Below are 13,831 nucleotides of genomic sequence, written 5' to 3' on the forward strand. Positions count from 1 at the left end.
TTCTGAGGTCCACCCCAATCAGGGGACCGCAAAATATGTCCAACCTCTCTATTAACCTCGAAAACACCCTGTTCAAGCTCTGACTGACCGCCATGGTGGTGAATCTATCATCCACATTCATCATCCACAAGGGACCTGTCCTGTTCCAATGCTCTCAAACTGCACCTTCCCTTTCTTCCTTCCTCTCTTGTTGTAGGCTAATCATTGATCTGACATGACTAGATATGTGAAAGCTAGCTTACAATGTGAAGTTTGTACTTTATTATCAAAGAAAAATAAGGCATTGTTGTGGTTAGAATTAACAATATATTATGGTGTGCATGTTTTCAGCTTTTTATTTTATATTTTTTGTACTTTCCTTCTGAAAATAGCAGATGCGAACTTTACTCAAGTACAAACGCGTGTGGGCCAGAGGTTTGTGCTACCTGCGCTTTATTCATCTGCGTCTATGTGAGAAAAAAAAACTAGAGATATGGCTATGATTCACAACATTTTGCATGTCTTTTCGTGTGTGTGTGTGTGCGATAGAGAGCGGTCACATCTGTTTTCAGACACAGAAAATGGGCTTTGTCAAAAGCACTCTTCACTCTCCCTCAAAGGCATGCAGAGAGAAGTCACCTCTCTCGTTTGAGTCCCCTCTCCTCGCGACAGCAGAGCCGTACTTGCTTTCCTTCAGCACCACTTCCACCCCATTCTCTCTCTATCCCCAACATCCCCGAAACGTTTACCAGCGAGCAATTTGGGGGAATAAATGACGTTTCAGTGCAATTTATTCCTTCGAAAAATAGCGAATGCTGAGAACATAGAAGAAAATAACAGACAGTAAAGATGGAAAAGGAGGATTCACAAATTATTATAACCTAACGCACAAGTTCGTCAGCGGTCCAGCAGTCTGCATATTTAATTTATTTCGTGTTAATTGCACATTTACGTTGGCTAGCTATTTCGCAGCGGGAGGATATTGAAAAGGGGATGTAGGCTGCTGAGAGAGAGGGAGATAGCCTTGGCAGCACATTATTAAAATGATGCTGAGTGAGTGACTGATCCACGCATTCAAATTGCGCTGGCGACTTAATTTGGAACTACAATTCAGCAAGGGCGATATTGTCTTTTCGTCTGCTTCTGGAAGGCATCGGGAGGAACCTGCAAATTGCCCGAACAATGCTCTAAGAGGCGCCTTTTATCAGGCTCGGAAGAAAGAAAGCGGAGAAAAGGACGACTGCTATAGAGGAGGTAAGGTGAATGTTGATCGTTTTGCCAGGGGAGGATTGTCAGTAGCCTAGCTTGGCACTTATTTAATTGTGGATCAGTTTGGGTGAGGCTTGCGTGCAGATAGTCTAACAAGTCAAAACTACAGTGTTGTCTAAAGTAGGCCTACTAAATGCACAAAACTTGTTTGGAAGGTAAACATCCACAAAAATTGATGTGGAAGGTTAAAAAAATCGATAAGGCTGTAAATGTGGTTAGCTTCTCGGTTTTGCATTTTCCCCCCAAAATCAAGCGATTCTTTCATATGAATAGCATACTAAATAATTTTAGCCTACCAGAGGATCAATTGATGGATGCACTTTCAATAGAAAATTAATGCACACTTGAATTGCCTACAGAACGTTGGAATTAGGCTACATTTCGTGCATTTAGCCAATTCAGGCGCTAATTGCAGCGCTAACAGGTTGGGAGAGCGGTTACTTCCCGTGTAGGTTACCTGTGGGTGACAAATTCTGCTTGTGTGTGTGCTTGTGTGTTTGTGTTTGCGCGCGTGTGCCAGTGTGCGTGTCGCTATTAATGCGGCACATTAGCAGAGAAGACAGTCAACCAGGGTGCTGTAGCCTATGGATATAATTCATTTGGTTGTGGCACTAATTTTCAGTGATACTGCTGTATCCTTTCTGGCACGCTCCCCTCTATGACAGGTGTGATATCAGGCCCTTTGGGTAGGCTATACTAGGGTGCCAGTAAAGGTTGAAAGGCTCAATAAAGTAGGTCTACCCACATAGCACCTTTAGAATATCCCACTTACACATGTTCTGGCCAGCAAAACACAAAATAAACCTATTACAATTACGTCATTTAGCAGACACTCTTATCCAGAGCGACTTACATTACAATTGCTTGACTGAACCAACTAACAAAAATATAAATGTATAAATTATGACAAATACCAATAAGCTCTTGGCGACTAGGCCTATCCGATGGATTCCCTAGGCTCACTTGCGGTTTAAAGATTACCGTCTCTATATATTTCAGCCTCAAACAAAATCTCATCTGCTCAGTCAGTCCCACCCCTTAATCAGACATTTGTGCTATTTCCTCGACTTGGCACAACACATCGGGGAGATTGACTGACACTGAGTCCACCGGTTTAGCTTTAGAAAACAGGGATACAGCCCAACGAGGAACTCATTCTTTGTGAGATTGCTTTTCCTTGACATTTTTACGCTTCTTAGGTTTTCCATCACAACAGAGCAGCTCTAAATGCCTGTAGATGTATTAGAGTTGCAGTGTAATGATTTATCTAGCCTTTTAGAGGCTGAGTTCCCCCCTGCGCCCCCTCTCTCTACTGGACCCATCAGCCTACCCTCTCCATTTCGTTCTTTCTCATTTGCTCTACCTCCTTTCGTCTCTCCTCTCTCACTTTACCTCTATCTTTCCCTCTGTATATGGGCACATGCATCATTTATGGCTGTTGGAGGATGGTCTTAAAGTCAGAGAAAAATTCCCCAGGTATTGACAATGACTTAAGACAGAGTATAGCGCCTCATCAATTGAGGGGCAGAACAGCAGGCACCATTATGAGTGATCAATCACACTCCTTTCTTCCTTCCTTCACTAAATGGAGTATACTAGGATGGGGATGGAGGCACGCAGGAATGAATGAATCATTTTGAAATGGGTCTTGATTTTTCATGCAAAAATACCTTGCTTAACCCTCTGACTCAGAATGTCACTGAACAAAAATATATATACGCAACAGTGTTGGTCCCATGTTTCATGAGCTGAAATAAAAGATCCCAGAAATATGCACAAAAAGCTTATTTCTCTCAAATTTTCACCTTGTGCTGGGGACAATAAAAGGCCACTCTAAAATGTGCAGTTTTGTCACACAACACAATGTCACAGATGTCTCAAGTTTTGAGGGAGCGTGCAATTGGCATGCTGACTGCAGGAATGTCCACCAGAGCGGTTGCCAGAGAATTGAATGTTCATTTCTCTACCATAAGCCAATGTCGTTTGAGAGAATTTGGCAGTACGTCCAACCGGCCTCACAACTCCAGACCACGTGTAACCATGCCAGCCTAGGACCTCCACATCCGACTTCTTCACTTGCGGGATCATCTGAGACCAGCTGATGAAACTTTGGGTTTGCACAACTGAAGAATTTTGGCACAAACGGTCAGAAACGTCTCAGGAAAGCTCATCTGTGTGCTCATTATCCTCACCATGGTCTTGCCCTGACTGCAGTTCGGCGTCCTAACCGACTTCAGTGGGCAAATGCTCACCTTCGATGGCTACTGGCACGTTGGAGAAGTGTGCTCTTCACAGATGAATCCTGGTTTCAACTGTACCTGGGAGATGGCAGACAGCGTGTATAGTGTCGTGTGTGCGAGCGGTTTGCTGATGTCAACGTTGTGAACAGAGTACCTCATGGTGGCGGTGGGGTTATGGTATGGGCAGGCATAGGCTACGGACAACTAACACAATTTGATTTTATTGATGGCAATTTGAATGCACAGAGATACCGTGACAAGATCCTGAGGCCCATTGTCGTGTCATTCATCTGCCACCATCAACTCATGTTTTAGCATGATAATGCACGGCTCTATGTCGCAAGGATCTGAACGCAATTCCTGGAAGCTGAAAATGTACCAATTCTTCCATGGCCTGCATACTCACCAGACATGTCACCCATTGAGCATATTTGGGATACTCTGGATCGACGTGTACGACAGCGTGTTCCAGTTCCCGTTCCAGTTCCAGTTCCCGTCCTCTGTAGCTCAATTGGTAGAGCATGGTGCTTGTAACGTCAGGGTAGTGGGTTCGATCCCCGGGACCACCCATACGTAAAAATGTATGCGCACATGACTGTAAGTCGCTTTGGATAAAAGCGTATGCTAAATGGCTTATTATATTATAATATCCAGCAACTTCGCACAGCCATTGAAGAGGAGTGGGACAACATTCCAAAGGCCATAATCAACAGCCTGATCAACTATGCGAAGGAGATGGGTCGCGCTGTATCAGGCAAATGGTCACACCAGATACTGACTGGTTTTCTAATCCATGCCCATACCTTGACCAACAGATGCATATCTGTATTCCCAGTCATGTGAAATCCATAGATTAGGGCCTAATAAATGTATTTCAATTGACTGATTTCCTTATATGAACTTTACCTCAGTAAAATCTTTGAAATTGTTGCATGTTGAGTTAATATTTTTGTTCAGTGTAAATTCCTCCCATTTTAACTGTGTTATTATGGCTGAGTTTTCCTGGTGTCATTTGAGGCAAAAAAATGTTTTAAAGAATCCTGGGCTTTTCTGATTATACAGAGAATGGAGCCCCATTTATTCTTGGACAGTTTATCCTTATTACTCTGTGAAGTCATTTGAATAAGGCATGGCACATTAATGGAGAGGTTGAACACGTACTTCCTCTGCAAACACAGTGATGAAAATGTGTGCGTAATGATGGCATATTATTATTATTATTATCTTTAAATGTCACTGAGGCACTCTGCAAACATGAACGTAGCCTACAGTATAATCAGCATATGCATTTACCAGTACTATGATATACTAATTACATTACTACTCAATGTTCAGTATTGTTAGCAATAGCAATTATTGGCAGTTGCAACTTTCTGTCAAACCATTCTTTGCCCCCCCCCCCCTCCAACCTGAAGCATCTGGTTGGCGTTTTCACTCACTACCAAGTACTGTATGGTGATGAGAGGAAGCCCAGTGACTGGCAGTGGGAGAAGATGGTGCGAGATGGATTTTGGCCGACATTCTGCAAAACTTTTCAATGATGAAACATTTGATCTCAATAAAGTTTTCTGTTTCCAAAACTATAATCTGTAACAAACAGAGTGGACTGGGTTTTGTAGACGTTAGCCTTTGCCAAAGTTTCAAAAAAATTGCATTGTTTAGGAGTGCAAGGGCGAATTGAGTTATTGCACACGCGCACTTCACAGAGTAGGCGTTCCCTAACGGAAATATTCAAATAAATGTTAGAATGCACCAATAGGATCTCACTAGTTCGTGCTTGGCTCTGCCCACCTCCTTGCTTGTTCTGCCCACTATGATTAATTTACTCCCATTGGAAATGACAGGCTCCGGTGTATCTGCCTCTGAGCAGCCATGTTGCCTATGTCATCAGGAAGGGGAAAGATAAGAGGCAAGAGAGAACGAGAGCCTTAGGTTTGTGTCCCCACATTGACACCCCTCCCTCGATCCCTCTCTTCTCCTCCATCCTCCTCTCTCACTCAGTGACAGCTGGCAGCCAGTAGGGCACAGTGGACATGCCAGCACAAGTGCAGACATTTGCCAACACACAGAGACATACACATAGAACATGACTAATTCATACACAGCTCTCTCTCTCTCTTTCACTCACTCTCCTTTTTTCTCACACTCATACTGTACACACTCAATGGAGCATACATATACATATTATGTAAAGTCCACAGTAAATACGCTGCACCATATTGAGAAACTGGATTATAGTAACAGGATTCAGTGTACTCTAATTGTTGATAAAATGCACTCAGTATATTAAGACCACACTAGCTGAGCCGAGCGTCTCCCTCCTCTAAAGCCCTGACATTAGAGAGTACATTGCTCTCCTGGTCTAGTCCTTTAGAGCATTGACCCCATTTATGTCACGGTTTACTAAGCCAGAACCCAGAAGCAGACCAGGACAAGGTAAATTGAAACAAAGGTGAGTGTTTATTTAATAGATCCACGAGTGAGGCTGAATAATCCAGGGAACAGAGCGGGTGGCGTGGATGGGTTGTTGAGGGTGCAGTGGTAGGTCCAGTAATGGCTCGTTAGCCGCCGACCATCAGGCAGAGGTTGGGTGAAGGTTCCGGGTGAGTGACTGCAGATAGAACAAAACGGAGGTAAGTATACAGCAAGTCAAAAAGGTGCAAAACAACAAAACTAACGCTAGAAGTTCCAAGGCTGATACACAGACAAACATACTGTTCATGGCTAACGATCCGGCAGGGAATGGATGTTAGGACAGAGCCTAAGAAGGGTGATGATCAGGACCAGGTGTGCAGATTGCTGATGGGATGCAGGTGCGGAAATCAAGAGAGCTCCCGCCTAGCAACGTTGCCCGGCAACCAGGCAGGGAGCGTTCCAGAACCCTCGGGAAACTGGAGATCCCGAGCAGAAAAACTAATACCCAGACAGAAACCGACTCAGACTGCAGGGATCGTTACAATTTAATTCAACAATTTACACAGGGAACACATGCTCAGATCACTTTAGCATGCTACAGGCCATTCTGCACATCATGTAGTATCTCGGGTCCTTTAAGTCGAACAGCAAAGCTCCTTTTAGGTTATTTCACAGCCATCCTACTTAATTGGTCCAGGAAAGTCAGATGAGACTTTTGAAGAATGCACAATAACATTTGATTAAGGGTAGGATTAAAAAAAGAACCTGCTGTTGGTTGTTTATTTTTAATTGGCGTGTCACACTTACAGTCACAATTCTTCAAACCTCTGCGCTGGTTTTAAGAAGAATTTCGGGAAATAGTGTTGGCAATGAAAATGAGTGGGGTTTTGTTTTCTGTGCATGACAATGACCAAACCATCACTACTGCTGCGGAGGTGAGAATATATTTCCATAATTAGCCTAAATGCATATCAGCCGTGCATGTTGGCCTGAAATGGAAATTCAGCACTTAAAGCATTTTGACTCTGAAACCCTCAAGTGTTTTGAGACTTGCATACAAATAAGAAGAAATACTGTATAATGGCATACTATTTTAGATGCTCCCGAGTGAACACAAAAAGTAAGAGGAAGACATTTCTTCATATAACACAGCAGCATAATACATTCAGAACCAGACCTTTACTAAAAAACTCACACAAAAACCAAGAAGAAGAAAAGCACAATGAACAAAAATGTAAACACAACATGCAACAATTTCAAATATTTCACTGAGTTACAGTTCATATAAGGAAATCAGTAAATTGAAATAAATTAATTTGGCCCTAATCTATGGATTTCACATGAATGGGAATACAGATATGCATCTGTTGGTCACAGATAAACTACCAGTCAAAGGTTTGGACACACCTACTTATTCAAGGGTTTTTCTTTATTTTTACAATTTTTTACATTGTAGAATAATAGTGAAGACATCAAAACTATGAAATAACACATATGGAATCATGTAGTAACCAAAAAAGTGTTAAACAAATCAAAATATATTTTATATTTGAGATTCTTCAAATAGCCACCCTTTGCCATGATGACAGCTTTGCACACTCTTGGCATTCTCTCAACCAGCTTCATGAGGTAGTCACCTGGAATGCATTTCAATTAACAGGCGTGCCTTCTTAAAAGTTAATTTGTGGAATTTATTTCCTTCCTAATGCGTTTGAGCCAATCAGTTGCGTTGTGACAAGGTAGGGGTGGTATACAGAAGACAGCCCTATTTGGTAAAAGACCAAGTCCATATTATGGCAAGAACAGCTCAAATAAGCAAAGAGAAACAACAGTCCATCATTACTTTAAGACATGAAGGTCAGTCAATACTGAACATTTCAAGAACTTTGAAAGTTTCTTCAAGTGCAGTCCATGAAACTGGCTCACATGAGGACCGCTAAGCAGAGGAGTTACCTCTGCTGCAGAGGATAAATTCATTAGAGTTCCCAGCCTCAGAAATTGCAGCCCAAATAAATGCTTCACAGATTTCAAGTAACAGACTCAACATCAACGGTTCAGAGGGGACTGTGTGAATCAGGCCTTCATGGTCTAATTGCTGCAAAGAAACCACTACTAAAAGACCAATAAGAAGAAGAGACCTGCTTGGGCCAAGAAACACGAGCAATGGACATTAGACCGGTGGAAATGTGTCCTTTTGTCTGGAGTCCAAATTTGAGATTTTTGGTTCCAACAGCCATGTCTTTGTGAGACACTGTGTGGGTGAACGGATGATCTCTGCATGTGTATTTCCCACCGTAAAGCATGGAGGAGGAGGTGTTATGGTGTGGGGGTGCTTTGCTGGTGACACTGTCTGTGATTTATTTAGAATTCAAGGCACACTTAACCAGCATGGCTACCACAGCATTCTGCAGAGATACGCCATCCCATCTGGTCTGGGCTTAGTGGGACTATCATTTGCTCTTCAACAGGACAATGACCCGACACACCTCCAGGCTGTGTAAGAGCTATTTTACCAAGAAGGAGAGTGATGGAGTGCTGCATCAGATGACCTGGCCTCCACAATCCCCTGACCTCATCCCAAATGAGATGGTTTGGGATGAGTCGGACGACAGAGTGAAGGAAAAGCAGCCAACAAGTGCTCAGCGTATGTGGGAACTCATTCAAGACTGTTGGAAAAGCATTCCAGGTGAAGCTGGTTGAGAGAATGCCAAGAGTGTGCAAAGCTGTCATCAAGGCAAAGGGTGGCTATTTGAAGAATCTCAAATATAAAATATATTTTGATTTGTTGAACACTTTTTTGGTTACTACATGATTCCATATGTGTATATTTCATAGTTTTGATGTATTCACTATTATTCTACAATGTTAAAATAGTAAAAATAAAGAAAAACTCCTCAATGAATAGGTGTGTCCAAACTTTTGACTGGTACTGTACCTTAAAAGAAAAGTAGGGGCGTTGATCAGAAAACCAGTCAGTATCTGGTGTGAAAACCATTTGCCTCATGCATCTCGACACATCTTCTTCGCATAGAGTTGATCAGGCTGTTGATTGTGTCCTGTAGAATGTTGTCCCACTCCTCTTCAATGGCTGTGTGAAGTTCCTGTATATTGGAGGGAACTGGAGCACGCTGTCATACACGTAGATCTAGAGCATACCAAACAAACTCAATGGGTGGCATTTCTGGTGAGTATGCAGGCCATAGAAGAACTGGGCCATTTTCAGCTTCCAGGAATTGTGTACAGATCACTGTGACATGGGGCTGTGCATTATCATGCTGAAACATGAGTTGATAGCGGCGGATGAATGACACGACAATGGGCCTCAGGATCTCGTCACGGTATCTCTGTGCATTCAAATTGCCATTGATAAAATGCAATTGTGTTAGTTGTCCGTAGCTTATGCCTGCCGATACCATAACCCCACTGCCACCATGGGGCACTCTGTTCACAACGTTGACATCAGCAAACCTGTTGCCCACAACCTCTAGGTGTGACACTCTGGCTCTATGGACGTTTATATTGAGCCAGGGTTGTTCATTTTCATGTGTTTGGGTGTATTTCATTTGGTGGTGTTGGGGATGGGTGAGTTTCATTTTGTTTGTGTCATGTGGTGATTGGTCGATGACTCCCAATCGGAGGTAACGAGTGTCAGCTGTCGGCTCGTTATCTCTGATTGGGAGCCATATATATTCTGTGTGTTTTCTCCTTTGTGTGGTGGGTTATTGTTTCTTTGTTGCTGTTAGTAGTATTCAGTATAGAACTTCACGGATCGTCATTTGTTGTTTTCTTCGTGGTTGCTTTAAGTTAATAAAGTCATCATGTTCACTCGCAACGCTGCGCATTGGTCTCCTCCTTCAGACGATCGTGACAGAATAACCCACCTCAAGAGGACCAAGCGGCGTAACAAGCGGCAACAAGACCTACCTACGCAGGATTTATGGACGCCTCCTAAGGATTTTTGGACATGGGAGGAGATTCGGGCTGGAAAGGGTCCTTGGGCACAACCGGAGGAACATCACCGCCCTCGTGAAGAGCTGGAGGCAGCTGCAGCCGAGAGGAGGTGGTATGAGGAGGAATATCACCGCCCTCGTGAAGAGCTGGAGGCAGCTGCAGCCGAGAGGAGGTGGTATGAAGAGGAAGCGCGGAGTCGAGGCTGGAAGCCCGTGGTTACTCCCCAAATTTTTTTGGGGGGCACATGGCTTAGGCGCCTGGGCAGCAGGAGGCTGCCACAGGGAGAAAAAGGAGAGAAGGCTATCGGATTACGGGAGCCATTGGCGAGTAGAGGAGGGAAGTTGTTGTGGCACGGCATGAGAGACTGAAGTGTGTTCCCAGTCTGGTCCGGTCCGTTCTTGATCCCCAGTTAAGGCCAGTGGTGGGTGTTCCCGTGCGGTCCGGCCTGTTCCTACCCACGCACCAGGTCCACGATGTGCGTCGCCAGCCGGCCTGAACTGCCCGTCTGCCCAACGCCGTCTGAACTGCCCGTCTGCCCAACGCCGTCTGAACTGCCCGTCTGCCCAACGGCGCCTGAACTGCCCGTCTGCCCAACGGCGCCTGAACTGCCCGTCTGCCCAACGCCGTCTGAACTGCCCGTCTGCCCAACGCCGTCTGAACTGTCCGTCTGCCCAACGCCGTCCTGAACTGCCCGTCTGTACTGAGCCTACAAAGCCGCCCCGTCTGCCATGAGCCTTCAGAGCCGTCCGCCAGACCGGGCCGCTAGAGCTCTCCGCCAGACAGGATCAGCCAGAGCCTTCCGCCAGACAGGATCAGCCAGAGCCTTCCGCCAGACAGGATCAGCCAGAGCCTTCCGCCAGACAGGAGCAGCCAGAGCCTTCCGTCAGATCGGATCAGCCAGAGCCTTCCGCCAGACAGGAGCAGCCAGAGCCTTCCGCCAGACGGGATCAGCCAGAGCCTTCCGCCAGACAGGATCAGCCAGAGCCTTCCGCCAGACAGGATCAGCCAGAGCCTTCCGCCAGACAGGATCAGCCAGAGCCTTCCGCCAGACAGGAGCAGCCAGAGCCTTCCGCCAGACAGGAGCAGCCAGAGCCTTCCGCCAGACAGGAGCAGCCAGAGCCTTCCGCCAGACAGGATCAGCCAGAGCCTTCCGCCAGACAGGATCAGCCAGAGCCTTCCGCCAGACAGGAGCAGCCAGAGCCTTCCGTCAGATCGGATCAGCCAGAGCCTTCCGCCAGACAGGAGCAGCCAGAGCCTTCCGCCAGACGGGATCAGCCAGAGCCTTCCGCCAGCCATGAGTGGCCAGATCCGTCAGCCAGCCATGAGCAGCCAGATCCGTCAGCCAGCCATGAGCAGCCAGATCCGTCCAGCCAGCCATGAGCAGCCAGATCCGTCAGCCAGCCACGAGCAACCAGATCCGTCAGCCAGCCATGAGCAGCCAGACCCGTCAGCCAGCCATGAGCAGCCAGACCCGTCAGCCAGCCATGAGCAGCCAGATCCGTCAGCCAGCCATGAGCAGCCAGATCCGTCAGCCAGCCATGAGCAGCCAGACCCGGTCAGCCAGCCAGAGCAGCCAGACCCGTCAGCCAGCCATGAGCAGCCAGATCCGTCAGCCAGCCACGAGCAGCCAGATCCGTCAGCCAGCCATGAGCAGCCAGATCCGTCAGCCAGCCGAGCAGCCAGATCCGTCAGCCAGCCACGAGCAGCCAGATCCGTCAGCCAGCCACGAGCAGCCAGATCCGTCAGCCAGCCATGAGCAGCCAGATCCGTCAGCCAGCCATGAGCAGCCAGATCCGTCAGCCAGCCGCGAGCAGCCAGACCCGTCAGCCAGCCACGAGCAGCCAGATCCGTCAGCCAGCCACGAGCAGCCAGATCCGTCAGCCAGCCATGAGCAGCCAGATCCGTCAGCCAGCCATGAGCAGCCAGATCCGTCAGCCCGCCAGGATCCGCCAGATCCGTCAGCCAGCCAGGATCCGCCAGATCCGTCAGCCAGCCAGGATCCGCCAGAGCCGTCCAGCCAGGATCCGCCAGAGCCGTCCAGCAAGGATCCGCCAGAGCCGTCCAGCCAGGATCAGCCAGAGCCGTCCAGCCAGGATCCGCCAGAGCCGTCCAGCCAGGATCCGCCAGAGCCGTCCAGCCAGGATCCGCCAGAGCCGTCCAGCCTGGATCCGCCAGAGCCGTCCCGCCAGGATCCGCCAGAGCCGTCCCGCCAGGATCAGCCAGAGCCGTCCCGCCAGGATCCGCCAGAGCCAGCCAGCCAGGATCCGCCATCTAGTCAGGTACTGCCCCTTAGCCCGGTGCTGCCCCTTAGTCCGGTGCTGCCCTTTAGCCCGGTGCTGCCCCTGAGTCCGGTGCTGCCCCTGAGTCGGTGCTGCCCCTGAGTCCGGTGCCGCCCCGTAGTCCGGTACTGCCCCTTAGCCCGGTGCTGCCCCTTAGTCCTGTACTGCCCCGTAGTCCGGTGCTGCCCCGTAGTCCGGTGCTGCCCCGTAGTCCGGTGCTGTCCCTTAGCCCGGTGCTGCCCCTTATCCCGGTGCTGCCCCTTAGGCCGATGCTGCCCCTTAGTCCGGGGTTGCCCCTTAGTCCAGGTGGGGTTAGGTGGAGGGTGGTCATTGGGAGGCTACCGAAGCAGGTTGTGACTGTGGTGGGGTGGGGATCACGACCGGGGCCAGAGCCGCCACCATGGACAGACGCCCACCCAGACCCTCCCCTAGTCCTGATGTTGGTGCGCCCGGAGTTCGCACCTTTAGGGGGGGGTACTGTGACACTCTGGCTCTATGGACGTTTATATTGAGCCAGGGTTGTTCATTTTCATGTGTTTGGGTGTATTTCATTTGGTGGTGTTGGGGATGGGTGAGTTTCATTTTGTTTGTGTCATGTGGTGATTGGTCGATGACTCCCAATCGGAGGTAACGAGTGTCAGCTGTCGGCTCGTTATCTCTGATTGGGAGCCATATATATTCTGTGTGTTTTCTCCTTTGTGTGGTGGGTTATTGTTTCTTTGTTGCTGTTAGTAGTATTCAGTATAGAACTTCACGGATCGTCATTTGTTGTTTTCTTCGTGGTTGCTTTAAGTTAATAAAGTCATCATGTTCACTCGCAACGCTGCGCATTGGTCTCCTCCTTCAGACGATCGTGACACTAGGCCCCGTGTAGCTCAGTTGGTAGAGCATGGCGCTTGCAACGCTAGGGTTGTGGGTTTCATTCCCACAGGGGGCCAGTATGAAAATGTATGTAAGTCGCTCTGGATAAGAGCGTCTGCTAAATGACTAAAATGTAAACGTAATGACACCATTTGCCCGGTACAGTTGAAACCGGGATTCATCAGTGATGAGCACACTTCTCCAGTGTGCCAGTGGCCATCGAAGGTGAGCATTTGCTCACTGAATTCGGTTACACGTGGTCTGCGGTTGTGAGGCCGGTTGGACGTACTGCCAAATTCTGTAAAATGACGTTGGAGGCGGCTTATGGGAGAGAAATGAATATTCCATTTTTTGGCAACAGCTCTGGTGGACATTCCTGCAGTCAGCATGCCAATTTTGTTGTGTGACAAAACTGCACATTTTAGAGTGGCCTTTTCTTGATCATGCTGTTTAATCAGCTTCTTGATGTGCCACACCATTCAGGTGGATGGATTATCTTGGCAAAGGAGAAATGCTCACTAACAGGGATGGAAACAAATTTGTACACAAACATTTTGAGAAATAAGCTTTTTGTGCGTATGGAAAATGTCTGCAATCTTTTATTTCAGATCATAAAACATGGGACCAACACTTTACATGTTGCGTTTATATTTTTGTTAAGTGTAAATTGTAATAAACAGCAAGCCTACGGTATGATTTAACAATTTAACAGTAAAAGAGGAGCTGACTATTATTAGGACCAGATGGAATCTTTTCATGCAGAATTTCCTCAAGCCTCATAATCTGAAATCATCTAGACCTGTGGTAAAGTAATTCAGATCAAACTGAGCTCACTGC

General features: G+C 47.3%; 1 protein-coding gene across 1 annotated transcript in view; it reads left to right on the forward strand.

Moving 5' to 3' along the window:
- Positions 1-612: 612 nt before the first annotated feature.
- Positions 613-13,831, forward strand: part of LOC121579506 (leucine-rich repeat transmembrane protein FLRT1-like) — a 35,997-nt gene continuing 22,778 nt past the window's right edge. Inside the window, exon 1 of the mRNA XM_041894127.2 lies at positions 613-1,233. The gene's annotated coding sequence lies outside the window, so the exon portion shown is untranslated. The remainder of the gene's footprint in view (positions 1,234-13,831) is intronic.

Source organism: Coregonus clupeaformis, chromosome 13, assembly GCF_020615455.1.
Source record: "Coregonus clupeaformis isolate EN_2021a chromosome 13, ASM2061545v1, whole genome shotgun sequence".
In the NCBI taxonomy this organism is placed as follows: domain Eukaryota; kingdom Metazoa; phylum Chordata; class Actinopteri; order Salmoniformes; family Salmonidae; genus Coregonus; species Coregonus clupeaformis.